Below are 26,426 nucleotides of genomic sequence, written 5' to 3'. Positions count from 1 at the left end.
TCCATAATCAGAATCTGTATAAGCAACCAGTTCCACGTCTCCTCCCTTCGGGTACCACAACCCTAGCTTCGGCTTGCCTTTGAGATACCGCAAAATCCTCTTCACACCCTTCATGTGAGATTCCTTTGGGTTTGCCTGAAAACGAGCACAAAGACAAACAGCAAACATTATATCAAGCCTAGAAGCAGTCAAATACATCAAAGAACCTATTATAGCCCGATACTGAGTTGGGTCCACATCTGCGTCACCGTCAATTTCTGCTCCCAACTTGTGGTTGACGCAAATTGGAGTGTCAAATGGAGAAGAGTCCTCCATCATGAAGCGCTTGAGGACATCATGAACATATTTTGTTTGATGAATGAACATCCCATCCTTCTTCTGATCAACCTGCAATCCTAAAAAGAACATTAGTTCACCCAAAGCACTCATCTCGAATCTTTTCTTCATGACTGCCTCAAATTCCTGACACATGGAGACTCTTGATGCAGCAAATATGATGTCATCCACGTAGACTTGAACTAGTAGGAAGTCACTTCCATCTCTCTTCACAAACAGTGTGCTGTCAATCAAACCCCTTTCAAAACCATTCTCTAGCAAGTAGTCCGATAACGTTGAATACCAGGCACGAGGTGCCTGATGTTATCCATACAGCGACTTGCTCAACTTGTACACATGATCAGGAAAGTCTGGGTCAGGAAAACCCGGAGGTTACTCAACATACACAACCTCATCAACTTTCCCATTGAGGAACGCACTCTTCACGTCCAACTGAAACACTTTCATCTTCTTAAAAGCAGCAAACGCCAAAAACAGTCTTATCGCTTCCAACCTGGCCACCGGAGCGAACACTTCATTATAATCTATCCCCTCTTGCTGATTAAATCCTTTAACGACCAACCTCGCCTTGTTTCTTATAATAATCCCCTTTTCATCTCTCTTGCACTTAAACACCCATTTTGTGCCTATCGCATGCACATTCCTTGGTTTTTCAACCAAAGTCCAAACTTCCATCTTCTTAAATTGAGCCAACTCTTCTTGCATGGCCTCGACCCACGAGCTGTCCTTAAGAGCCATTTGATAATTTTTCGGTTCAATCTGGCTAATAAAGCATGAGTACAAACATTCGTTCATTATACCCGTTTCCTTAATGCTTGTATAAACACAGGTGTGCTGATTCAAGCTACTTCTGGTTTGTACACCGGAGGACACATCACCTAAAACATTCTCCAGAGGGTGATCTTTGTGAATTCTCGTGGTCGGCACAGCACCGACATGCAAATTATCTTCTAAATTAGTAGAGAGCTCATCAATGGTTGTTTCTGGCTGAGAGTGAAAAGGATTGATAAACTCGTCTTCAGGAGAGACAGCAGGGGAACCAATAGAATTTGATGAGGAAGGTTGACAATCATCAAATAGCTGTCTATGTGCCAAATTTTCCTCCTCATCTAGAATCATCTTCGTAGCAACACGTTCTTCTTCTTCTGTACGAACCAAATCAGGTATGTTAAAAGACTTGAAGAGCCTATCATAGTCGAAAATCCCAGGAGGTCCGATGCTTGGTCTTGGCGACCTGTAACTCGTAATGTCGGTGTTACATACCACCTCAACCTTGCCGTTCGTTGTATTAAAGACACGCCTGTTGGGAGTCCCAACTTCATAGCCGACTAAGATTCCTTCAGCGGCTGCTTCACCAAACTTTGAATGTGCCTTTAAAATTGAACACGGGGACCCGAAAGCTTCAAGTCCACACAAATTGGGCTTTCTCCCATGCATAAGCTCGTAGCATGTTTTATTAAGTCTTTTTACCGTTAAAACTCTATTCAGTACATAGCAAGCTGTAGAAACAGCTTCAGCCCAGAACACCACCGGAAGCTTCAAATCAGCCAGCATAGTCCTGGCTCCTTCAATTAAAGTTCTATTCTTCCTTTCAGCCACTCCATTCTGTTGCGGAGTATACGGAGCGCTGAATTGGTGTTCAATCCCTCTTGACAGACAGAAGATCTCCATTTCAAAATTTTTAAACTCGGAACCATTGTCACTTCTGATGAACTTCACTCGTTTATCCATAACGTTCTCAACTTTGGTAATCAGATTCTTCACCATTTGAGTCGTTTCGTCCTTTGATTTCAGGAAGTATACCCACGAGTATCGTGAGTAGTCATCAGTGATCACCAAGCAATAAGTTGTACCACCTAGACTTCTTACATTCACAGGACCGAAGAGATCCATGTGAAGCAGCTCTAGTGTACTGGCAATTGAGTTTACTTTCTTGGTGAGATGGGACTTCTTGTGCTGCTTTCCCTTTTTGCACGCAAGACATTTGTCTTCAAAATTGAAACTTTTTAAGGGAACACCCAACACAAGCCCATGTCAGACAATATGGTTCATTTTCCGAAGATGAATGTGCCCCATTCTCCTGTGCCACAGTTCAGATTCCGATTCGCTTGCTTTCGTCAAAAGGCACGACTCTTCCGTTGACATCTCAGTTGAACTTAAATCCATCATATACGTATTTCGATCACGTGGAGCCTTCATTACTATCCACTCCTCTGGTATTTGAAAACCAGGCTTCAACACAATCGCATCTGTCTTCGTGAAGTGTACGGTATAATCTTTATCACAAATCTGCGACACACTCAGCAGATTGTGCTTCAGTTCTTCAACAAAGTTCACATTTTCTAACGTCATCTTCCCGTTAGTTACCGTACCCCTTCCTGTTATTTTGCCTCCACTCTCACCGGCAAAACTGACTCTTGCCCCTTGAACAGGTTTTAAATCTTGTAACAAATTCTTGTTACCAGTCATGTGCCGGGAACAGCCGCTGTCCACAACCCAAAGATTCTTGGACGCCCTGTTCAACTGTTCCTGCACAAACAAAAGAGATTATTAAAATTTGGGGACCCAAGACCTCTTGGTCTTGGGTCGATTAACCTTCTTAACAGAACTCACACACCTTGTCTGACCAAAGTTAGCATTAGAAAAATTTCCACGAGTCCTAACAGGGTACCTCCTTGGAGACTGATAGTGAGGCCAAACAAACCGACGTACATTAAGAGAATCAAAAGAATTATAGCATTTGGTTTGGCCTGTATTAGCTCTCAAATTTGAATGGTTTTCATTTTTAACATTTAAACGATTACCAAAAACCTTAGTCTCAGTTTTCGAGGGCCTCACCTCTCTGAAACGCTGCTTCAGAGGGCAATCAGCAACAAGGTGCCCTATTTGATTACATCTAAAACAACACCTATATTCAGCTTTCTTTTCAGCAGATGTTTTAGATGTGGAGGCAGTATTACCAACCGTACATCTCACATAAGGTGGGACATATGGGTTGAGTGGAGTACTACTTTTAGTTGATTTAACCTTTTCTCCACTAGTGGGTAATACTTCCTTCTCTTTTGTCTTACCCGACTCGGATGACTTATCCGAATCTGATGAGACTGGACTTGAAATAGAAATTTTAACTTTTGAGACAGGCGAACTTGTTTCGCCTTTACTAACTTCCAGTACTTTACCAGTTTCCTTAGCAGGACCTGTCTGATCAGCTACAAAATTAACAGATTCATGAACACTAGGATTGAAAGTATAATTATGGTTATAAGGTGGTGGAACCTCATGGTAACCAATTCCTCCCCTCTTTGGTGAGGAACCTTGATCACTAACGAGGTGATCAAGAATAGCAGAGGAATTCCGGAATTGCTCCAGTTTCCTATTTAGTTCCACCACTTTTACCTGGTGATCAGCAATTTGTTTTTCTTTCTCAGCGATTAACTTGGTTTTCTCTTCTAAAACCTCATAGCTTAGATCGATCACATCAATTTTCTCAGCTAATTTTGTTTTTAAACTTTTAACGTCTTTTTCACAAGCTTTAATTTTTATTCTATAATTATTTTCTCTTGTTTTTGTGAAGTGATGATCTTCTTTCAAGGTTTTAAATTCGGCATCCAACTTAACATACCGATCAGTAATTGTAGCAAGCTGTTCAGACAAATTCTCACATTTAGTACAGATAGGTTTAGTACATACCTCGGAGTTCTGGTCATTAGCCATGAAAGCTTTTTCATTTTCAGCAGCTTTCATACATTCTTCAGCTGCAACCTTTGCCATGTGTGCCTGCTCAAAGAGTTCTCCAGAGAACATGTTCCAGTTGTATTCACCAGCATCAGACATCATGGCATTATCCCTGTTGTATTTCCACTTTGCTGTGTAGTCCTCCCCTGACTACGTTCTACACGTGCATTAGTGCACTCCTTTGCAAAGTGTCCATTTTGTTGACAATTGTAACACCTCACCCTGGACTTATCAAATCCTGGCTTTCCACCTACGAACTTTCTGCCAGTCTTCTTCATGAAACGCTTCACTCTTCTGACTATCATCGCCATCTGCCACTGCAGATCCATCTCCTCCAGATCATCAGGATCGATCTGGTCATAGTCTTCTTCCAAAGCAGCAGGGTCCACAATCTTCCCTTGTATGTAGTTCTCGTAAGAAGCAATAAAAGATGCATAGAGTGCAAACTGCTCTTCAGCAGATTTGACACTCATTGGCATCTTAGTGTAGTTATTGCTTGAAGCACTGGGAGAGAAACTACTCTTGGATGCTTGAGGTTTCGAAGCACTTGATCCTCCAGCAACAAAGCAAACATCACCGTTCATGTTTACTGACACATTTCCTTCATGAGAAGAGTTAGAACCAGACTCTCCTTTGGAGTAGTAAGCAGCAGATTCAGACATCGAACTTGAGCCTGAGTTAACTTTGGCACCATACATACCAGGTTCTTGAACCTGATCCGTTGGTGTCTCTTTCCGAACCATATTAAGCTCAAATGTTCTGAGCTTGTTTACTGCTATCTCCAAGTCAAAATTAGGAAAGTCTTTGTCTTCCCTCATTAGAACAGTGTACATTTCCCACTTCGGTGGGAGAGCATCGAGAAGCTTCTCAACTATTTCCTCCTCTCTGTAAGCAATAGAATAGTTGTTCAGCTCTGTCATTAGATGATAATATCGGGTGATAATATCATCGAGCGATTCGTTCTTCAAATACTTGAAGACAGAGAACTGGGTCTTTAACAGCTTAATCTTCGAGGCACGAATACCCACGTTCCCTTCGAATCTATTCTCAAGAGCATCCCAAAGCTCTCGCGCAGAAGTGTACTTCCGAAATGTATGGAGAATCTCTTGAGGAAGAGCCATAGTAATTGCGGCATGGGCCTTGCTCTCGGCCTCATACATCTTCTTCTCTTCTTCCTCCATCTTGCTGTACTTCTTTATCACATCCCGACCTTCGTATTCCATTGTCGGTGGAATATATCCATCCTGGATGCACACCCACATCTTTGCATCCTGGTATTTAACATACTGAATGAATCTATCTTTCCACGCAACGAAGTCTGTTCCTTTCATCAACCTTGGGGCCTTAGTGGCCGACCCCGCTTCAACTTCCATTTTGACTAACTCTGAGATGTTAATCGGCGACATCTTCTCGAAAACACGAAAAACCCGAAAAAAATCAAAAATTCTTCCAAACAGTACTATAGGCGAAGTTAAGGATAACTTCGCTTAAGTGTTAACTTCGCTGGAAAAACCTTAAATTCACGTGACTTGGCGAAGTTGAGAATAACTTCGCTTAAGATAAGCGAACTTAGGAGGTAAGCGAAGTTGAGGATAACTTCGCTTAGGCGAACTTATGAGGTAGGCGAAGTTGTGGATAACTTCGCTTAACCTTATATCTTCGCCGAAACCCTACTTCCAGTGACGGCAACTTCGCCTGAAGAACAACAACTTCGCCCGAAGAACACTGAAAATATTCAGATCTGTTTTCGACGATTTAGCAGTTTCCGGTCGGTGTAACGGCTTGAATATGACTGTCTAAGGTGAGTATAACACAATATCAACGAAAACGCGTCCCGCGAATAGGTCAAACGAGACGTTTTCTACACCCGCGTGAAATCCCGAACCACACAATCGAGCACAATGGCTCTGATACCAATTGTTGGTTCCCGGACGGATCTTACACAGGATATCGCTATATACGCAGGTGCGGAATCCCTGCGTAGGTAGTTACGAGCGTAGAATACGTAAGACAATCACACGCGATACAAACGAACACGTTATATATTATAACTTGTAACACGTCTATTACAGACTCGATCTCTCGTCTACTGACTTACTGAAATACACGTGATCAAACAAAACCCTCACTCACTAACTTCTTTCACGTAAACCCGTAGGTTACTTAAATACACGACAACTTCGCCTCAGGCGAAGTTGTCTGTAACTTCGCTCGTTGAACAAGTTCGCCTAGGCGAACTTGTCAACAACTTCGCTTGTTCAACAAGTTCGCCTACGCGAACTTGTTGATAACATCGCTTACATACATAAACATAAACTTAAACATAATTACATTACAGACTCAATTACAAACGCTAGACTATGAACTACTGACATTTATGTACCAACAAACTTATACACAAATATAGAAAAATAAATAAATAAAACAAAATAACTAATTTTTCATATGATATTTTAGCTACTTGTTTTAAAAAAAACATTTATATGGTTCTTTTTCTATTTTACAAAAAAAAATAACTGAAAAAAAAGCCTAATGTAAGTCCCCGGTGCGTCGCTGATCGATACGAGATTCGCACGAAGTCTAGGAGTGCGGAATCCTCCTAGACTCGTTTATGGTGTTGGAGACAAAGAACACGAATATACACAAACATACACACGAATGGGATAAACGGATCTGCATATCGCATTACATACCGAAAGAGAAGAAATATTATGGCCGACCCGAGGTGAGCTCTACCTCGGGTCTGCCTATGAGTATCTCACTATCTGTATTTCTCAAAACTACTTTACTGCTCTCACTCTTTCTTTATGTTATGTTACCTTAACCCTAAACATGACACACACATATATATAGATAAGAATCTTCACGAGCTTGTGCTTGGGGCTATGGCGAAGTTGTCCTAACTTCACCTATGGCGAAGTTGGCTCCGTCCACAACTTCTCCCTAGCTGGTCTGAATTGCATAGCGACGGTCACAAAATGCACCAACACCTAAGGACTAATATTAAGAACTTAACAACCTTGAAAAATGAAAATAAACCAAGGCAGTGGACATGAGCCTTAACCACCAAACCCCATAATCTTTAATTGTTAACTATATGTATGAGGCTAAAAAAAACAAAATTTTATACATAATTCATGACGTATGTTATGGATCTATACATATTTCTATATTTATTACGGACAATTGTCATTGTGTTTTATTATTAGTATTTTAAAATTGCTTAGAATGTATACGTGTTAAACTTATGATATACATATTTAAAACATATTAATACGAGTAATAATATGTTATTCAGTAACATCATCAAGTTATTTAGTAATGTAGGTGCTTGGTACGGATTGACAACAGAGGTATCACAAATTCTAAGGTTATGTGTAGTGGAGGTGCTACAAATTGGGGCGAATTGCGACATGTGTCGTCTAATTAGCAAATGGTAGATTTTTGTCTTTAGGGTGTAATCGCGTTGTAGCCCCTCACTGCCACGTCACCATTTTTTATTTTTTTTTGTTTTATAATTAAACTAAACAAATAAAAACCCAGTAAATTAAATAATTAAATAAGAATACATTAAAATTAAAAAATAAATACAAAAAAATACATAACAAAAAGGCTTAACTTGAATGTCCAAAGGTGACGAGTTACATTTACCATATCATTTAAGTCTAACTGCAAGTTTTTGTTAGTTTTTGCCTAACATGGTACAAATGTCTCACTTATGCCCAAAGGTGATGCATTGCATTTTTATCTGTAACATACCGAATTTTCTAAAAAGTTTTTAATTCACTCTGATATTTAGAACTGTGTTTATGAGTAAATTCAAAACTAAAGTAGGGCACCGAGAACGGGGCCTTATATTTATCGATGATGATGACGGCAAGTCCATCAAAGCGATACGTCTTAAAACTTAATTTATTTTGCTATGCATTTTTCTAATTATTGTAATATGTAGACTATTAAGTATATAAAAAGAATGTATTTAAAAGGCACTAACTAGCATTCCTAGTTAGTAACACGTCTTTATGTACTTTATGTGATAATGTAAATGGCATGTTGGTAATTCTAAGAAAACATACTAGAAGCAAATCAATGGAACTCAGTGGAACTGGAGCATAAGTGTGGAATCCAATAGATAAATGAAAAGTGATATAATGAAAGTAGAATAAAGCGAATTTTCCGCGAAAGGCAATAAAGAATGTGATTTTAAAGAATTGAAACTTTGCATCCAAATCTGTTTTAAGGTAAATAACGCTCATCATCATCTTTTAACACGCAACCACCAGCAAATCATTCACTCAGTTTTCCAAGAGAATCAATTTCAATAATATGATTGTCACATGGAGTGTTTAAGTCTAATTTCATGCTCAAAACTAAATAAATTAGGACTTAATAAACTTATACACAAATATAGAAAAAAAAATAAAACAAAATAGCTAATTTTTCATATGATGTTTTATATACTTGTTTTAAAAAACATTTATATGGTTCTTTTTCTATTTTACAAAAAAAATAACTGAAAAAGAAGCCTAAGGTAGTCTTCGGGTTTACCTGTTAGCGCGAGCCAAGCTTCAAATACTTTCCTCCAAATATCGTGAAGGCTTGAGTTAGCTACAAATTATTTTTTTTTTCAAAATTAAGATACATTTTTAATAAACACTAAATAAAGTTATATAAATAGTTACCATTTAAAACTTACCAACATCGGGATCCTCCGAAACAACGATCCAAGCCCTTGCGAGGGCTACTTCCTCCTCCTCGATCCATTGCTTGTATGGATCACATTGCGTCATTGGGTCCTCCGGTTTTTTTTTGTGTTTATGGCCCAACTTTTGGCTTGAACCGAAGGCCCATGTCGTTTGAGTCTCCGCCACCGTAACTGTCTTCGACTCCGGTTGGGTAGACTCGGACGCCGGCATGAAGTAGTTGGCATATATGTTTAAGTTCGGGTCGGAAAATAGAAACATATAGTTTAGGTTTGGTTGGTTCCGGGTGTTCGGGTTCCATTGCATGTTTACGTTCGATTGGTTTTCCGAACCATGGCATTGACCGAAAGGAGGAATTGTTGGTTCGGGTTGTTTCTAGGATTCATTTTTTTTTTGTTTTTTTTGAAGAAATTTGGTTATGTGTAGTGTATGAAACGAATATGAGTATGGAGAAGAAGAGGTATATGTATATGTATATATATATATATATATTGTTTAAAATTATTTTGTTTTTTTTAATATAACCGTTCAAACCCAACGGCTATTTTAAATATAATAATAATATATTAAGGAGCGACAAATACCCCTCCCCTATCTCCCCACAAATCGGGGGGGGGGGGGGGGGTGCGGCCCAAACATTCCCCCATTACATATGGCCTAAGGGTGTGAACTCCCATTATTATTTATTTACGAGTATTAACAAAAACGCAAATCAATAGAAACACGGTTTAAACCAAATAACTACTTGTACTAAATAATAGCATTGTATCGATCAACACACTATAAACGTACAGGCACAAGTTCACGGCTGAAAGAACAACGTCTAAAGCTTATGTGACATTCGTCATTTTCAAAACCCAAAAACCTGGCCCTTTTTAAACTTTGTTATACTTGTATCCTTTAAAAGAATGCCATTTATGTTATAATCATGTCTCATATTTGTCGTGTTGTTTAAATATCTTTAACGATATTAAATTTGTTTATTTTATGCTTGAAACCAACCCAAACCAAAGTACAAGGACCATTTTTGCCAAAAACACCAAACTTTTTCTCAACCTTTAAATCAGATTTCATTTAATCAATTAATTATTTTATTTAATTAATTTATTTATTTAATTTATTTTAAAAATCAACCAATCACATTAAATGCAAAAGTGGTTGTAAGATGATTTAATGTCCAACCATCAATGGAAACTTCTCACATACTTCTTGCCTATAAATACCAACACTTCTCAACATTTCCAAGTGCTCTTCTCTTCCTTTCTCTCTAATTTTTGGATTTCTGAAAGCAAATTAAAGTGTTCTTGCCTAAGTTGACTTTAAAAGTCAAACAAAATAATTGTTTGTTTTTCAATCTGATTTGAGTAATGTTTTTGGATGTTTTCAGTTTGCATTAGTCTTATATATATGTTTCATTGTTTCCCTTCTTCAACCTTGGTTGATTAAGGCGTTTATTCCATACGAATGCACATCTTTGCTTATTAAAGGCTAGTTTGGTCCGTTTTGTGATTTTGACTCGTTTAAAGTTTTGATTTTTATTTTTATTTTTGTTGACTCTTGGACCATGAGGATTTGTGTAATAATATGGTAAAAATGCACTAACATCACACAATGAGTGGCATAATTGTTTTTTATCATATCCATTTCAAAACATCAAGAACATAGGTTCTAATGGTGTTTTATTTCTTGACAGAAATTTGGTCATCAAAAATTGGGCCATAACTTAGTCATAAAGAACTATAATGGTGCAAGTTCAAATTCTATGATGAACTTCATTGAGTTTTGGTTTCAACGGTTATTTAATTTCATTTTAATTCATTTGTATGGCTTCACAATCACAGTTTTGGTACGCAGATCTGTACCAAATGAGAAAACCAGCGGTTTATGCCTATCCCGAGTCATACTTTGGGGAAAGTTGCTAAATGAAAGATGTTCATAACACCCTAATTCAGTAGACTAGTGATTTTTATAGTTTTAGAAATTTATTTTTATTTGTAATTATTATTCTAATCAAGGACAAATTCTATCCAAACTGATTAAAGTCCTTTTGGTTGTTTTCACACCTTAGATATGATATATTTTTGCTTGAGCATTCTTGGCTAATGTTTCGTAGTTATTTTTCATGTTAAAGGGAGATTGATATTGGACGTGGTATCAAACAAGCCCCGAATTAAATAAACCAAGCAACTCATCTTAAACCGAATGACTCACTTAAAAACACAAGTTGTGTTTCAAGCGGCCAATTCTTGTATTTTCTTTCAAGTTTCTGTTTTATTTTAGTTTGTTGTTAGTTCTCATGTCTTGGATATGTGGCAACCAACCTCTGTCTCATACCGCGCCATGGCCCGAACCAAAACTAAACTTTCGCTTAAACTCAAGATTTTAAAAATAAAACCCCAATTTGATTTCATGTTTAGTTTATTTTACTTTTATTTTATATTTACTCCTAGACACATTCCGAATCCTAAACTTACTTATTTCTATGACTCACTTGTTAGAAACTGAACCTTCCGGTTTGCCCGCTTAAGGACCGACTCGTTTATTCCATCAATCGCTTAATTTCCACGTGAGTAATCACACTTCCACTTTTTACGCTTTTATACTTTTTGGGGTGGCATGCGTACTATATTCACACTTACATGTTTTAAGACCTCAATACTAAAGCCATAATTCTACATTATGCATTTATATGAATATTTGGACGATCAATTGTTTATGCCTCATTATTTGTGTGCTTAAGTGTTTAATTATTGTGCATGGTTTGGCCTCATTCTCATCCTCATTAAGTATGATCATTCGGCCCCTAATTATTTTAGCTTTGTGTTAATAGATTAAGACCTCATTATTTATCCGAGTACTTTGGTTGTTACCAATTAGAAAGGACCTCAGGTTTTACTTTATATTTTCAATGGTTGTTGCGTTGCTCTTTTTTCACATATGAATTGTGATTTTGTCTCATTATATACAAATAACAAAAACTAGTGTATTGCTTACCAACATTCGTGTTGATCAAATTTATTTTTATGTATGCCACTGGTTTACTTTTAGGTTGCTTATGAAGATTGAAGACTCATCACTTAGATTATACATTTAGGTTAATTTAATGAATTAAGTATTGTTGTAATTGTTTGTATTTAATATTTGAACAAGTTGATCTTGAGTTATTAAATGAAATATACGAGTTCATTAAATATTGTCACTTAAATAGTGTCATTGTGCTCTTGAGCAATATGTTGTGTCCCGACATGTTCCGCAGCCTTTGTTTGGGGTGTGACACCCTAGGCCGAAGATATGTTTATATATTACATATCTTCTCCTATTACAGACTATGCGAAGTTATCCTAACTTCTATCTCGACCAACTTAACAAACACAAAACATAAAAAAACACTAATGTTTATTACAAGCAAGACAAACACTAAACGTATGGACTAATGACACATAAAATGCACCAACAAACTCCCCCTTAGCAGTAGTTCAATCTGTTTCTTGTTTTCTTCGATATGCAATCAAGAACAAATCAACTATTCTTAAGCAAACGATTCGGCATGCACTCCTAGTCTCACACAAACAAAGACCACCCTCTGGTACTTGTTTCCTTTCTGACTTCCAAGTAGGAATATAAAAGATCTAGACTTCATGAAGCACCCGAATATCAGATTTCAAAAAACTTACCAACTTCATAGGATCATATACCCTCAACAACTGTTGCTCGTCCTCATCCTCCATCACTGCCTCAACTGTCTCACTATGAACATACCACAACTTGAGAGTTTTTAACACATTCTGTGGCATTGGCTTCAGCGGCACCTTCTTCAAACATCTAACGGATTTATATTTTACCATCATCTATGGTCCCCCTCTAGATCTTAATCCTCTCCCAGTATCCTCAACAAAGTTACCCTTCTGAGGCTTTGACATAGTAAACTTCTACTCTTTCACCTCTTTTTAGATAATATTCTCAACCCAATCAGCAAACAAATCTTTCCCACAGTGTATCAATCTCAACCTTGCCAAGTCCTTTACCTCACATTTTGGTTAAGTTTTAAATGACTTCAAGTACCTGTAAAAGTATTGAATCCTATCAAATCTCCTAAAATCAAACAGCTTAAACTTATCATACAACCAATATATGATCCCCTTATTCAGCTCACTCAACCCCTAAATGTTGTAACTCTTCTCGAACCAGTTAGCACACCCTTCTTTCCACTCAGGTTGTACTTCCCATTCAGGTTTATCAACTTCTTCCTCAACTAACCTACACACCTTGTTCACTCCCACTGACTCAACACCGTCAATGTTTACCCAACTTGTTCACGAATAGTGAAGGTATAACATGCTTTACCTCCTCCTCAACAATCTCACCTTCTTCTATAGTTTCATCAATCACAATCTTCTCTCCTATCTCCCCCTTTTACAACTCTTCAACTTCATCAGACATTACATCATAATCATAAAGATCCTGAAGAGCACCAATCTCTTCATCTACAACTATGGTCATTTCACCTCCAGAGAACCATGTTGACTTGACTCCCCCTGAGTTGTAGCTTGAGTACCAAGAACTTGTGAAGTACTTGGCATCTCACCACCTGCACATTTTGATGCACTAGGATCAGTGTCATCACGACTCATACTTCTCAACACATCTTCTCTTAAGCTGCTCTCCCACTGAGATGCTGAGAATTTCTTAATAACATCTATAATTTTCTCTTGTGAAATAAGGATAGAGGTTTGGAGCTGATTCTTAGAGATAAGTCGATGAATGGCTTGATTATGAAGTAGATTGACACGCAAATGTTCAACAACCACCTGTTGTAAATCAGCAATTCTCTCACTATCAGAGAGATTAGAATCAAAAGTAACATGAACATGTGGAACATCTTGAATGTAAAGTGGAAAGAAATTAACACCTGTAGAAGGAATCAGTAAAGACTTAGATGTTGGCAGTGGCAAGGAATATATGTGGTTCAACTCGACAGTCATAATCCACCGTATGCCAAAAGTATTCAATATTTGGCTTTGAGATATGTATAGTGTGAGAGATAGCATAAAAAATCCTTGAACAAAGCAAGAAATTCATCATCTCTCAGAAATCATATAGTCCCCCGTTGATAAGGTTCTAGTATCACAAACATGTTATGGGCAAACACAAAATTTCTTCTATCACCATCTCCTCTTTCATTTCCACTTGTACCACCTGCACTAGCAGCAACAACAGCTATACCTACACAAAACTAAGCAGGTTATCAAAATTTAAAATAAATCAGTTGTTGATTTTTCTAGAACCATGTTAGGCGAAGTTAATCAGTGTGGGAAGTTACTAACTTCGTCTGATGAACAATTTCACTGTTTACGGAGGTTGTTCACCAGAAATACCAAAAACCCATGAAAGAGTGTGACATCCCAAAATTTCTAAAAATGACATTTAATATATTATTTATTATGATGGAAAATTTTACTTGAGTTAGTAGAGGAAATAATAAAATAATAAAGATGAAAGGTTAAGTAGGCTTTAAAGATGGAATTAAATATGGACTAAAAAGTAAAGATGGGCCTAAGGTCCATGCTCTTAAGGGAGTATAAATACCCCTTAAACCCTAATCTATTCCATTTCCATCCATCTCTACACCATAGCCTACACCTTCAAAAACACACACTTCTCCAATTCTCGTTTTTTTGAGAAAATAGCCCACAAACACACGACGAATCTCAGAGATCTAACCGTCAGATCGGTCTCAAATTTTAACTGAGTGTTCATGGCATATATATGAAGATTTCCAGTGATCAGATCTTCGATCAGAGGTCAGGAAGTATGGTTTTTTTTCAGCAAAACCGTAACAGCTAAAAATGGAATTTTTCCGGCCAATGTTCAGCTTTTCCGGCGACTGTAGCGGCATTTTCTGGAAAAAGACGATCTGATGGGTTTGTATATCGGGAGAGACAGTTCCATGGACGCTTGAATCACTCAATTCCGAGTTCATTTGATATGGTTTTGGTCTATTCGAGTGATTTCGATCATAAACCTCAAAGGTACGTTTTTGTTAAAAATGTTTAATTTTAGTGTACGAATTTGCATAAAAATTGGTAGGATGATAGGACGGACCATGATTATTAATAAAGTAATGAATTTGGTAATAAACGGGTTAGTCGGTTTGTTCTGGGTAAAACGAGTAGTGTTTCGGTTCGTGAAAAGGACGGGTAAACGAAGTCGGTTTTGCATGAAACTTGGTAGAAATCATTTCTCTCAGCCGACCCAACATATTTGAACCCGACACCGCAGCCCCGTGATGCCGAATGAGCCGTTTGAATCTAGATCAAGCCTTATTCGAGTGTTTAATCAACAAAAAACGAGCTTAAGGACCACCTTAACTCGGATTTGGACGCCCCCGAAGCTACCCAAGTCATAAACGATCAAACCCCGATCAACCATGGTGGTTAACGGCGGCTGACGGCATCGGAATCGAAGAAAAACCTTAAAAACGCGAAATAAAAAGTTGAATCAGACGTTACGGCGTATACGTATATTCGACGTATAAGTTGAGTAGCGTATATGTATATAGCGCATATGTGTATGGCGTATATGTATATGTAAGTCGTGTATTTACGCAGCGTATATGTATGTGGGCGTATATGTATGCATGTCCGTATATGTATATATAAAACGTATATATATGGACGTATATGTATGTGGGCGTATATGTATGCATGCCCGTATATGTATATATAAAACATATATGTATGGACATTTATGTAAGACTTACACACTAGAGAACTTATACGTTGGATGACTTACACGCCAATAATAACTTATACGCCCGTAGGACTTATACGTTAAAATAATTTTATAAAATAAATGACAGATAAGCAGCGTATACGTACATAAACGATAGACATGGATGATATATGAGCTAAAGATAAGGAATTAATTAATAATGAAGGGTAACATTTAAAATGGGTAATGACTTAGAAATACGATATGATTAGGAATAGTTTAGTGATGCTTGCTAATTGATACACAGTTAGTTGTGAACAGCTCAAGAAGGGCATTACCGTAAATTCAGAGAGGAATCGTTTACATGTGAGTTTCTAGCCCCATCTTCTTGTTATGTTTTCGGGGCTGTGTGCATACTCGATGTTGTTAGTTAATACACTTACCTTTAGTGGTAAGTGAATGCCTTATATGATTTATGTGAAAGTTATGAATGAATACTTGACGGTATGTGAACGATCTTCGGATATTGCATGTACTGCCAGGTGATAGTTTGAAGATGTGATTGTTTATTTATGATATATGGATGATATGTATGAAAGTTATAAATAAATACAAAAGAATGATAAGGTACATAAGAAGCGACCGGACCCTACGAATATTCAAGGCAAAAAGGGACCGAGCCCTAATAATACTCGAGGCAGAAAAGGGACCACCCCTAATAATAACCGAGGCAGAAAAGGGAACGACCCTAATAATATCCGACGTAGAAAGGGACCGAGCCCTAACAGTACTCGAGGCAGATAAGAGACCGGACCCTAATAATATCCGAGGCAGAAAAGGGACCGAGCCCTAGTAATACTTGAGGCAGTAGGGCATAATGCACTTTAAAACATATAAGTATGTAAAGTATGAATAATCGTAAAGTATGAAAGAAAGAAAGAATGAAAGAAAAGAAAGAAGTTATATAATTACGTACGTATAGAAGAAAGATAAGCAGGTTAAGTATATAATATGTATTTTCATATGCGTATGTGAATGTATGGTATGTTACATGATTAACTAGAACCCACTCAGCGTAGCTGACTTTAAGTATGCACGCAGGTGAATAGACTAAAGCATCTAGCTTGAGGGAGACACATAGAAGAAATTGAAGAGGCTGGCATCTGAAGATTTGCCATGATGTTTAATTAAGATACCTTTATGTTATGTTTTTAAAAGACAAGTTTGAGTTTTTGTAATGAATGGTTTTGTTTTAATTAACTATGATTTGTAGAACTGTGTTTATGAGTAAATCCAACGCCAATGTAGGGCACCGGAAACGGGGCCTTACAAGTTGGTATTAGAGCATAAATTAGAGAGAATTAAGCATCCTACATGCTTAAACTCGAATAGAGAATGGAACTTAAGTAAGAAAAGAAAGAAGATGCGAGTTCAAGAAAGTCATTTGTCTCTCAAGAAAGATAAGGTACATGATTAAGTTCATGTAAAGATTTATAACTATATGTATATGCATCTTATATGAAAGTGAAAAGGTGTATGAATGTTAGCTTAATTGCTAAATAAAGATTTGTGTATGCTAGCTTAATTGCTAGGGATAAAAATGTAGGTTATATGTATGTTTACATGATTGTGTGAGAAGTAGGAATTAGCACAAGTGAAATCATAAAGGGAAGTATGTAGAACCTGAAGAGTAATGTAAAGAGTTAATTATGTTTTAATTATGTTAATTAGACCATGATAAATTGTCTTTTAATTATGTTTTATGATACCTTAAATATTCTGTAGATTAATCCGAAATTAGTATCAATACTTAAGCTACATTATGACTGTTATGAGGTTTTCATAGCCAATATAAAGTCACTCTTACCTTAAACTCTCATTTTATTTGTTATCAATATCTGGGTTGAAACATTTATAAAATAGAACAAGATGATACTATATACTTTCACAACTTTTGTTATCATGCAAATAAAAATTTAACAAAAGACAAATGAGACCTATAAAATTCATCTATTAAAACCAAATATCATGAGAAATCATGACAGGGTTGATGAGGGTTATTTTTCATATAATGTCATTTTAATGGTTTTAAATCATGTGTTAGATGCCCTAAACATTACTTGGCATAAGAAATAGGCATGGGTCCACCGGAAGTTATATTTCACTTACATTCGTGGAAATTATTCAAACGGAATATTCAGACATAATTCTTTTATCATTTAAAAGGCTATTTCTTGTATCTAATATGTCTTCTATGGTCCACGGTCTTAAAGAGATCCATTCATATATACTTACTACGATTTCTTCTAAACGTGTCCTTTAAGTTTATTATGACATCTGAACATCAGTGGAATCAAGTCAAGTCTAACATATATATGACATATTCCCACGTCATGTACATCATTGAAACTTGTCTTGTATTTTTTTCCTAGAGATAATAAAGATCAGTGGGAGATTTAAGTGTCTCAATTATTACTTAGAAGATTTGCAAGATGTGAGGGAGTGAAAACTTGATAATGTCAATTACACCTCTTGTACAAGACACTGCTCCATCACAACACTATTACATCAAAACTTATCTCTTTAGAATTTATTACTACTCTTTCAAAAAGTTTCATTGTTTCTTAAATGTGGGATACTCCGATTTCTTACTAAAATAATCCTCACAAGAGAAACTATGATGACTTACATCATTAACTTGTTTCTCTATTAGAGTTTATTGGTATTTAAGTATTGACCCTAAGCATGCTAATTTCCTGCGGGTTTCTACGGTCAGTGGGAGCAGTAAAAAGTACTTATAATGACTTGTTAAAAGTACAAGAGGCGTGGGGAAGAGTCATTAAATTTTAATCCAAATTTAACTGCAGTTACACCATACTACACCAACTCTTACACACTTAGAATCCTGAAAATGATAGCAACCTGACTAAGAGCTAATCCATAAAACTAAGACTTTTAAAATTACCCAATAATCAGCTTAGGAGGCCATCTAGGTTTTAAAACCTTCTGACATTGATGATTATGTAACCTCCCTAACTAAAGTTAAAATGGATGTTGGAAAGTTTAATGATCATACCCCTTCTAATTAAACCATTAAATCACTTCTCAATGGAATAAAGCTATTATTAGCAAAATTGACTCCATAAGTCAGAATAACATTTGAGATTTGGTTGAATCACCTTAGAGTGTTCATAACTAAATTAAATCCCAATAAAAAAATGTTAAGACATTAAGAAGCATGATTGATTGTTAAAGGTTATATTTAAGGAGAAACCAATTATCAGAGATTCTTCTTACCTATATTACAAAAGATTTCTTTAAGTAACATTATTGTTCTAGTAGCTTATAATAGTTAAGAGCTACATTAGATGAACATTAAAAATATTTTCCCTAATAATCGGAATACATATTTATATGCTCATAAAACGACAAAGAACATTTATACTATAAATCAATAAAATCCATATATGGGTTAATGCAAACATCATAATGTGATGAAATCTTTATAAATTAATTTCAAAAAAAAATCAAGTGGATTAATGTACCTATCTTAAAATGAGTGGGAGCAACAAAAAACAAACTTGTCCTTATATACATGACATTCTTCTGACAAGTATATGTTACATAAGTCAAAGCATTGTTCACACACTTTAATATTATAGATCTTAGAGATATTCCTTACACATGTAACAAACAATGGTGCTCTACTTTAGAGGATAATAGGAACACATAGATTATTTCCTTATGCTTCATTAAGTAGAAGCCTTATATAAGTTCAAGTCTATACTAGTTTATATATTACTGAAAATTTCAACACACTAGATATGTCTAGATTAATGTAAAGCATCTAAAAGAGTACTAAGATATCTTTAAAGGAAATGAAATACTATAATTTAGAAATAAGAAGTGAGAATTTAAACAGTTAGATAACTCTAAATTTGTCATATTCAGTGATAAGAAAATGTAATTTTCGGGATATATTATTATGTTAGCAAATAAATCTATCTCATGGAGGAGTCATAATGAACTGATAAGAACAATCTAAATTATAATAACATAATGTGTTGATTAATCACAATGCAATTAGCAATAAATGTTGTTGAAAATTTATCAGTGGACTCATAAGTTCATTAACTCTATATAAATTATATACAGAAGATTTACTGTGATAAAGTCAGCTACCATGTTTTCTCAAACAGTTCCAGAAGTGCCGCATTAAAATTTCGATATGAAATTAATTATTATTTTATGAACGAATTTAGGAATCTAAATTTTCGTATCGAATACATTCATGATATGCTTAAGGGTCCAATAACTAAAAGTCTCACCCATAAATATTATGAAAGTGCTTATAATATTGACGGGTTATTGATGACTATGCGCAACTGCATATCATACTATGAATCTTTAAGTAAAAGTTAGGTTTCGGGGAAAAAACCTCTTATAAGGAGCATAGACTTGTAACATCTCGTTTTCAAGTTTCGGTTAATAAAATGATATTTGTTATTATGAGTTGGGCTTGTGTTGGGTTAAGTAATTAAATGAATAAGAAAGATGGGCTTGGATGAATAAGGAAGAAAGAAAGACTATGGGCTTAAGCCCATGACCCATGACCCAGGACCTGGGACCCATAGTATAAAAACCATAATTATCCATTAATCCATCCATTTCCACTCAATCCATACACCATCCAAAACACATGCTTACGCTCTCTCTCTCTCTCTCTCTCTCTCTCTCTCTCTCTCTCTCTCTCTCTCTCTTTCTCCCTTTAACTAGCCGAAACCAAGAAGGAAAAACCGAGCATTGATTCGAGGTATGATAGTATGATCTTATATCGATCCAAACCCACAAGATCTAGTCTCGAAACGATGAACCGACACCCTCAACCGTTAAAGTCACGAGGTTCGGATGGAATCGGGTATAAACTGATGGAATGACGATCTTAGGGGTCACCCTAGCTCGGATCCGGATCAAACGAGACGAAAATGGTGAAGAAAAGTGGAAAAACAAGTGAGATCTCGCTTTTCTAGCGAGATCCCAGTTTTCCGGTGATAACGGCGCCGGAAAGGCAACGCCGACGATAGGGAATGTTTAGGGAATGTCAGGGAATGTTCTGACATTCTCTGACCTAACCATAGGTGCGTGTAACAAATAAGCTATGCCCGTTCGTTAAGGAAGAACAATGAACGAACTACATTTGTTAAGCCATTTGCTATGTCCATTCCTTAAGGAAGAACAACGAATGAACTACCATTCGTTATACCATTCGTTGCGGAGAACTAATGAATGAACCCCCATTCGTTGGTAGGTCCATTCGTTAGCCAGATCAAACGAATGAGTCAATTCGCTATGAAAGACCCATTCGTTATAGAAATAGTCATTCATTATGAGTACTCCATTCGTTATAGAAATACTCATTAGTTATGAGTACTCCATTCTTTATAGAACCCTCATTCATTGGAGGTCATTCGTTAGACCAGACTAACGAATGAGCTCACATTCGTTAGATGCTCATCTGTTAGCCCGGTCAACGAATGAGCCCCCATTCATTAAGGGTCAAAGGACGAATGAAGTTTGATAAAATGACAGAAAGGTCCCTGTACTGAATAAATGGTTTAATTACATAGAAGCCCTTAAACTTTATTAATTAATGAAAGATACCTTAAATGGGTCAATAAATAACGAATGAGTTAGCTAATAAAATATTATTAAAGATGGCAACTTGGTTGAATCATGATTCCATCTGGTGAGGATATTTGTCGTTAACAAGTGGGAGAGATTTCTATATGTTCTGACTATTACCAACTATTTTTTTTTCTCTCTCTCTATATATATATATATAATTTTGGGAGGAGTTTGCCTTTCAAACTTATTCATCTTTCTTTACTATTTGTATCATTTTCTAGTATTCTTTGAGTTCCATGTTGTAATTTTTTTGATTTGTTTTGTCTAAATTTCTTTTTTACTTTTGCTCCTGCATTTTTCATAGTTTAAAAATGTGTTACAAATTAAATTTTAGTTTTAATCCCAACTTTTTACACTTTCAACTTTATACTTTTTATCCTTAACAATGTGTGTGGTTTAACTTCTTTATGTCTATTTTTTTTACTGCTGCAACAACGCACTTGTACTATAACTAGTCAAATATATACGTGAGAATCAAAGTTTATAATAAAATTATTATTATTATTATTATTATTATTATTATTATTATTATTATTATTATTATTATTATTATACTAATTATTATTATTATAATAATAATAATAATAATAATAATTATTATTATTATTATTATTATTATTATTATTATTATTATTATTATTATCAAATGCTCGGAATAGAAAGTAGTACCTTGTATGGGCGGACACCACCCACAAGGGCCAAAAGACCGAACCCCACTAAATGTGTCTACAAACAAAATCTAGAAACTAGATAAGAATCAAAGTGCATGAAAAGATTTTATGACAAGGACATAAAGCGTTAACATATGATGAGATGGGTTCTCTCTCTCTCTCCCCATATCACAGTAAATTGTATTATTATTATTATTATTATTATTATTATTATTATTTTATTATTATTATTTATTTATTTATTTATTATTATTATTATTATTATAGGTATGAAAAGTTTATTTGGTATCTGGTAACAACATGTAATCTTACTTACAAAAAACAATAAGTCGTTAATTTGCACACTGAATAATATTATTTAACAAGCAAATACTGCGGACTTGAATACCTGCTTCAAGATGCGTATGGGTTGGACTTATCCAATAAATCTCTATATAATCCAAACGGGTATCGAGTATTGAAATACTAGTATCCGTACCCGTAAGTACCGAATACCAAATTTCTAAACTCCTCGTACCGATACTAGATCTGAAAATGGGGTCGGGTATACTGGAAAATATCTCTTCTCTAATCTCGATCGAGTTTGGACGTTATGAAAATAAAACCACTAAACGAATACGTTACGACACCGTTTTGGTTAAAAAAATTTGTTATTTTTAATTTACTATAGCAAGTTCATCAAGACCACTATAGCAAGTCCTTTTGTTAGAAGGTTAATCATAAATGTGGTGGCGTTAATGGTCTAAAAGCAAGAGTATATGCACAAATAGACCGGTGTTATGATGATTAAGTGTTATGTACCTTATCCCTAAAGCTTGATGCAAAACTATTATCGAGCCGATGGTCTCACCGAAAACAGCTTCTTTACTCCTACACGTAGAGGTAATGTTGTTTGCATCTTACCTTTCTCAGAGCCTACCATAGCTTTGTTATTTGTGGGATTTATTGTAACATCCCGTTTTCCAGTTTCGGTTAATAAAATGATATTTATTTTTATGATTTGGGCTTTTGTTGGGTTAAGTAATTAAAAGAATAAGAAAGATGGGCTTGGATGAATAAGGAAGAAAAAAAGACTATGGGCTTAGACCCGTGACCCAGGACCCATAGAATGTAACCCATAATTATCCTTTAATCCATCCATTTCCACTCATTCCATACACCATCCAAAACACACACTTAAGCTCTCTCTCTCTCTCTCTCTCTCTCTTTCTCCCTTTCTCTATCCGAAACCAAGAAGGATTAACCGAGCATTGATCCGAGGTATGATAGTAGGATCTTATATGGATCCAAACCTACTAGATCTAGTCATGAAACGATGAAGGACACCCTCAACCATTAAATTCACGAGGTCCGGATGGAATCGGGTATAAACCGAAGGAAGTACGAGCTTAGGGGTCACCCTAGCTCGGATCCGGATCAAACGGGACGAAAACGGTGAAGAAAGGTGGAAAAACAAGTGAGATCTCGCTTTTCCAGTGAGATCCCGGTTTTCCGGTGATGACGGCGTAGGAAAAGCGGCGCCGGCAATAGGGGAATGTTTAGGGAATGTCAGGGAATGTTTTGACATTATCTAACCTAACCCTAAGCGCGTGTAACGAATGAGCCATGCCCATTCGTTAAGGAAGAATAACGAACGAACTACATTCGTTAAGCCATTCGCTATGCCGATTCGTTAAGGAAGAACAACGAATGAACTGCCATTCATTTTGACATTTGTTGCAGAGAACTAACGAATGAACCCCCATTCGTTAGCCAGATCAAACGAATGAGTCCATTTGCTATGAAAGACCCTTTCGTTATAGAAATACTCATTCGTTATGAGTACTCCCTTCGTTATAGAAATACTCATTCGTTATGAGTACTCCATTTGTTATAGAACCCTCATTCGTTGGAGGTCATTCGTTAGACCAGACTAACGAATGAGCTCACATTCGTTAGATGCTCATACGTTAGTCCAGTCAACGAATGAGCCCCAATTCATTAAGGGTCAAAGAACGAATGAAATTTGATAAATTGACAGAAAGGTCCTTGGACTTTTATATTAATTAATGAAAGATATCTTAAAGGGGTCAATGAATAACGAATGAGTTAGCTAATAAAATATTGTTAAAAATTCAGGAAATTGTGTTAAGGCAGTTAATGAAAATAAAACTTTTCCAAGCTTAACCCCAACCAGGAGCTCTGTCCCTTGGACCCTAATAAGGGTTGCCGCCCCTAGAACCCCTATGCAGGGGCACTATCCCAGACCCCCATTCTTTGAGGATTATAATAAACTAGAAATACGATATGAGTAGTGCTAGTTAATTGATACGTGTAATTGTTATACAGTTAGTCGTGCCCAGTTAAAGAAAGGAGCTACCATTACCCAGTTAAAGAAAGGAGCTACCATTAACTCTGTGAGGAACTGAGTTTATTTAAGTTTCTAGCCCCATTTCTTTGTTATGTTTTCGGGGTTATGTGCATACTCGATGTGATTAGTTAATACAATTACCTTAAGTCATAAGTGTATGATATATGAATATGTGTGAATGATATATGTGTATGAGGTGTATGTTATATGAAGGAATGATATATGTATGAGATTAGAAGTATGTTTGAAAGTAATTAATGAAGGATGTAAAGAAACGTATGTACAGTTGTAGAAGAAGAAAGGGATTAGACCCTGATAATATCTGAGATATAGAAGAAAGGGATCAGACCCTAATAATATCTGATATAGAAGAGAAATTGATCAGACCCTAATAATATCTGAGTGTAAGTCCCGAATCTGGATCACTACAATATGATATCAACCAAACGAGTATTGGTGCGGAATACCAATGCTCGGTTATTCAAGAACACAAGTGATAACAAGTAAACGAACACAAAGTTGCTTCAAAACACACGTATATTGATTACGTCGGGTGCTTAAGCACTTACAAATACTTGAATAATGATAAGAATGAACAACTTCTCTAGTTCTTCTCACTTTCTGCTCTCGTGAACAACCCTAAACCATATACACATATTCTCTTTATATAGGGAAGCTAACAACCAAACCCAAGTAGAGCCCAAAGCCCACCGAAATCCTTTATGGATTTCAGTTTACATATAGCACATACAACCAAAACCAATTAACTAGAACTAAGTACAAACCACCAAATATTGACCCAACAATCTCCCCCTTGGTTTGTAGCTTCGTTCTTGTTTATTTCACTTCAAACTAGCCTAACCGAAATCCATAGGGATTTCGGTATTACACCAATGTAATTCTTCAACTCGTCTTCGTTTACATCACTTTAGTCTTGATCATGTTGTGGCCTTTTGATATGCGTCAGTTTAAACAAATTATGACCTAACAATCTTGCCCTTAAACTGATACTTTCAAGATCTTTAGAATCTTTACTAGAACATAATCAGCAACTTCAGTGATCAGCAACTTCAGCATCTGTATCCAATAATCTATCATCTCCCCTTTTTGACAGCATCATCCAATTTGAATCTCAGATAGTTCATATGCTTCCGTTGCAAGAAATCAGTCTTGAAAGAACAATCAACTTCGATAGAAAGATCAACCAAAATATTTTGAAAACAATTAAATAAAACAAAATAAGACAGACATATTTTTGTAACTTTCTTATTTTTCTGTTTTTTTAATGATTTTCTTGAATAGACTTGAAATGAGATCATACCATCTAAACCAACTACAACACAATAACCGATATCATATTTCATGAGCTGAAAACTTTCAAACAATTTCTTAACACATTTGTTTCGACAAGAGTAATCAAGAAGTAAAAATAAAATAAATGAAATAAAATAAAACCTAAAACAACAAATAAAACAAATTTAATCACCCGGTCTTCTTGTAATTTAGCTAAAAGTTGGGATCAAATTTCAGTTTTTGATAAAAATGCCGCCTTTATGAAAAGATCCGAACATGGAATCATATTGTTTAAGATGCTGTCACAAGGATTCATGTTCAACATTATTATGACAACAAGAGACAGGTTGATAGAGTGTATCCCATACTTAGCATGATTTTTCATCGCATTAGTGATATGATTAAGGTTCAGTTAGGCATAAAGCTTAGATGGACATGACTCATGGACCTGTGATGCCTCCTATCTCTTCTCAAAGCGTATTTGGCTTTCCCATATCACCCCAATTTGACTCCAACCCCCTGGATTTGGTTTAAAAACTTTTAATGACAGAACTTATATATTTGATTTTTCTTTTCAAATTTGCAAACATATTTGAGGTTGAACGTTGGACTTACAGTTTAATTAACAGGCCTTTCATTCGGGATGTTAAAGGACTTATATTATTGCCTCCACCCCTGTAGTTCTGTTATTAACCCTCATGTTTGTGTTTTTCTTAAAAGCTTGTGAACATTTATCAACTTTTGGTTGATTATATATTTACAGTAATTTTGTTCACATTTGTTCTTTGTCATTCTCAATAAGATACATCATTTTGAGGACCAAATACCAACGGGCTCGTGTATGACTGGGTAATTGCTTTTCTGCCTATCATTCAGAGAGATGTATATGAAGACATGCACATGTCTTCAAAATGACTCTCCACAGTAAGTTTAGCAAATTTA

Source organism: Bidens hawaiensis, unplaced genomic scaffold (assembly GCF_021521415.1).
Source record: "Bidens hawaiensis isolate Kalapana, Puna unplaced genomic scaffold, B.hawaiensis_p1.1 tig00012634_1, whole genome shotgun sequence".
Classification (NCBI taxonomy): domain Eukaryota; kingdom Viridiplantae; phylum Streptophyta; class Magnoliopsida; order Asterales; family Asteraceae; genus Bidens; species Bidens hawaiensis.
This window is presented reverse-complemented; position numbering follows the sequence as displayed.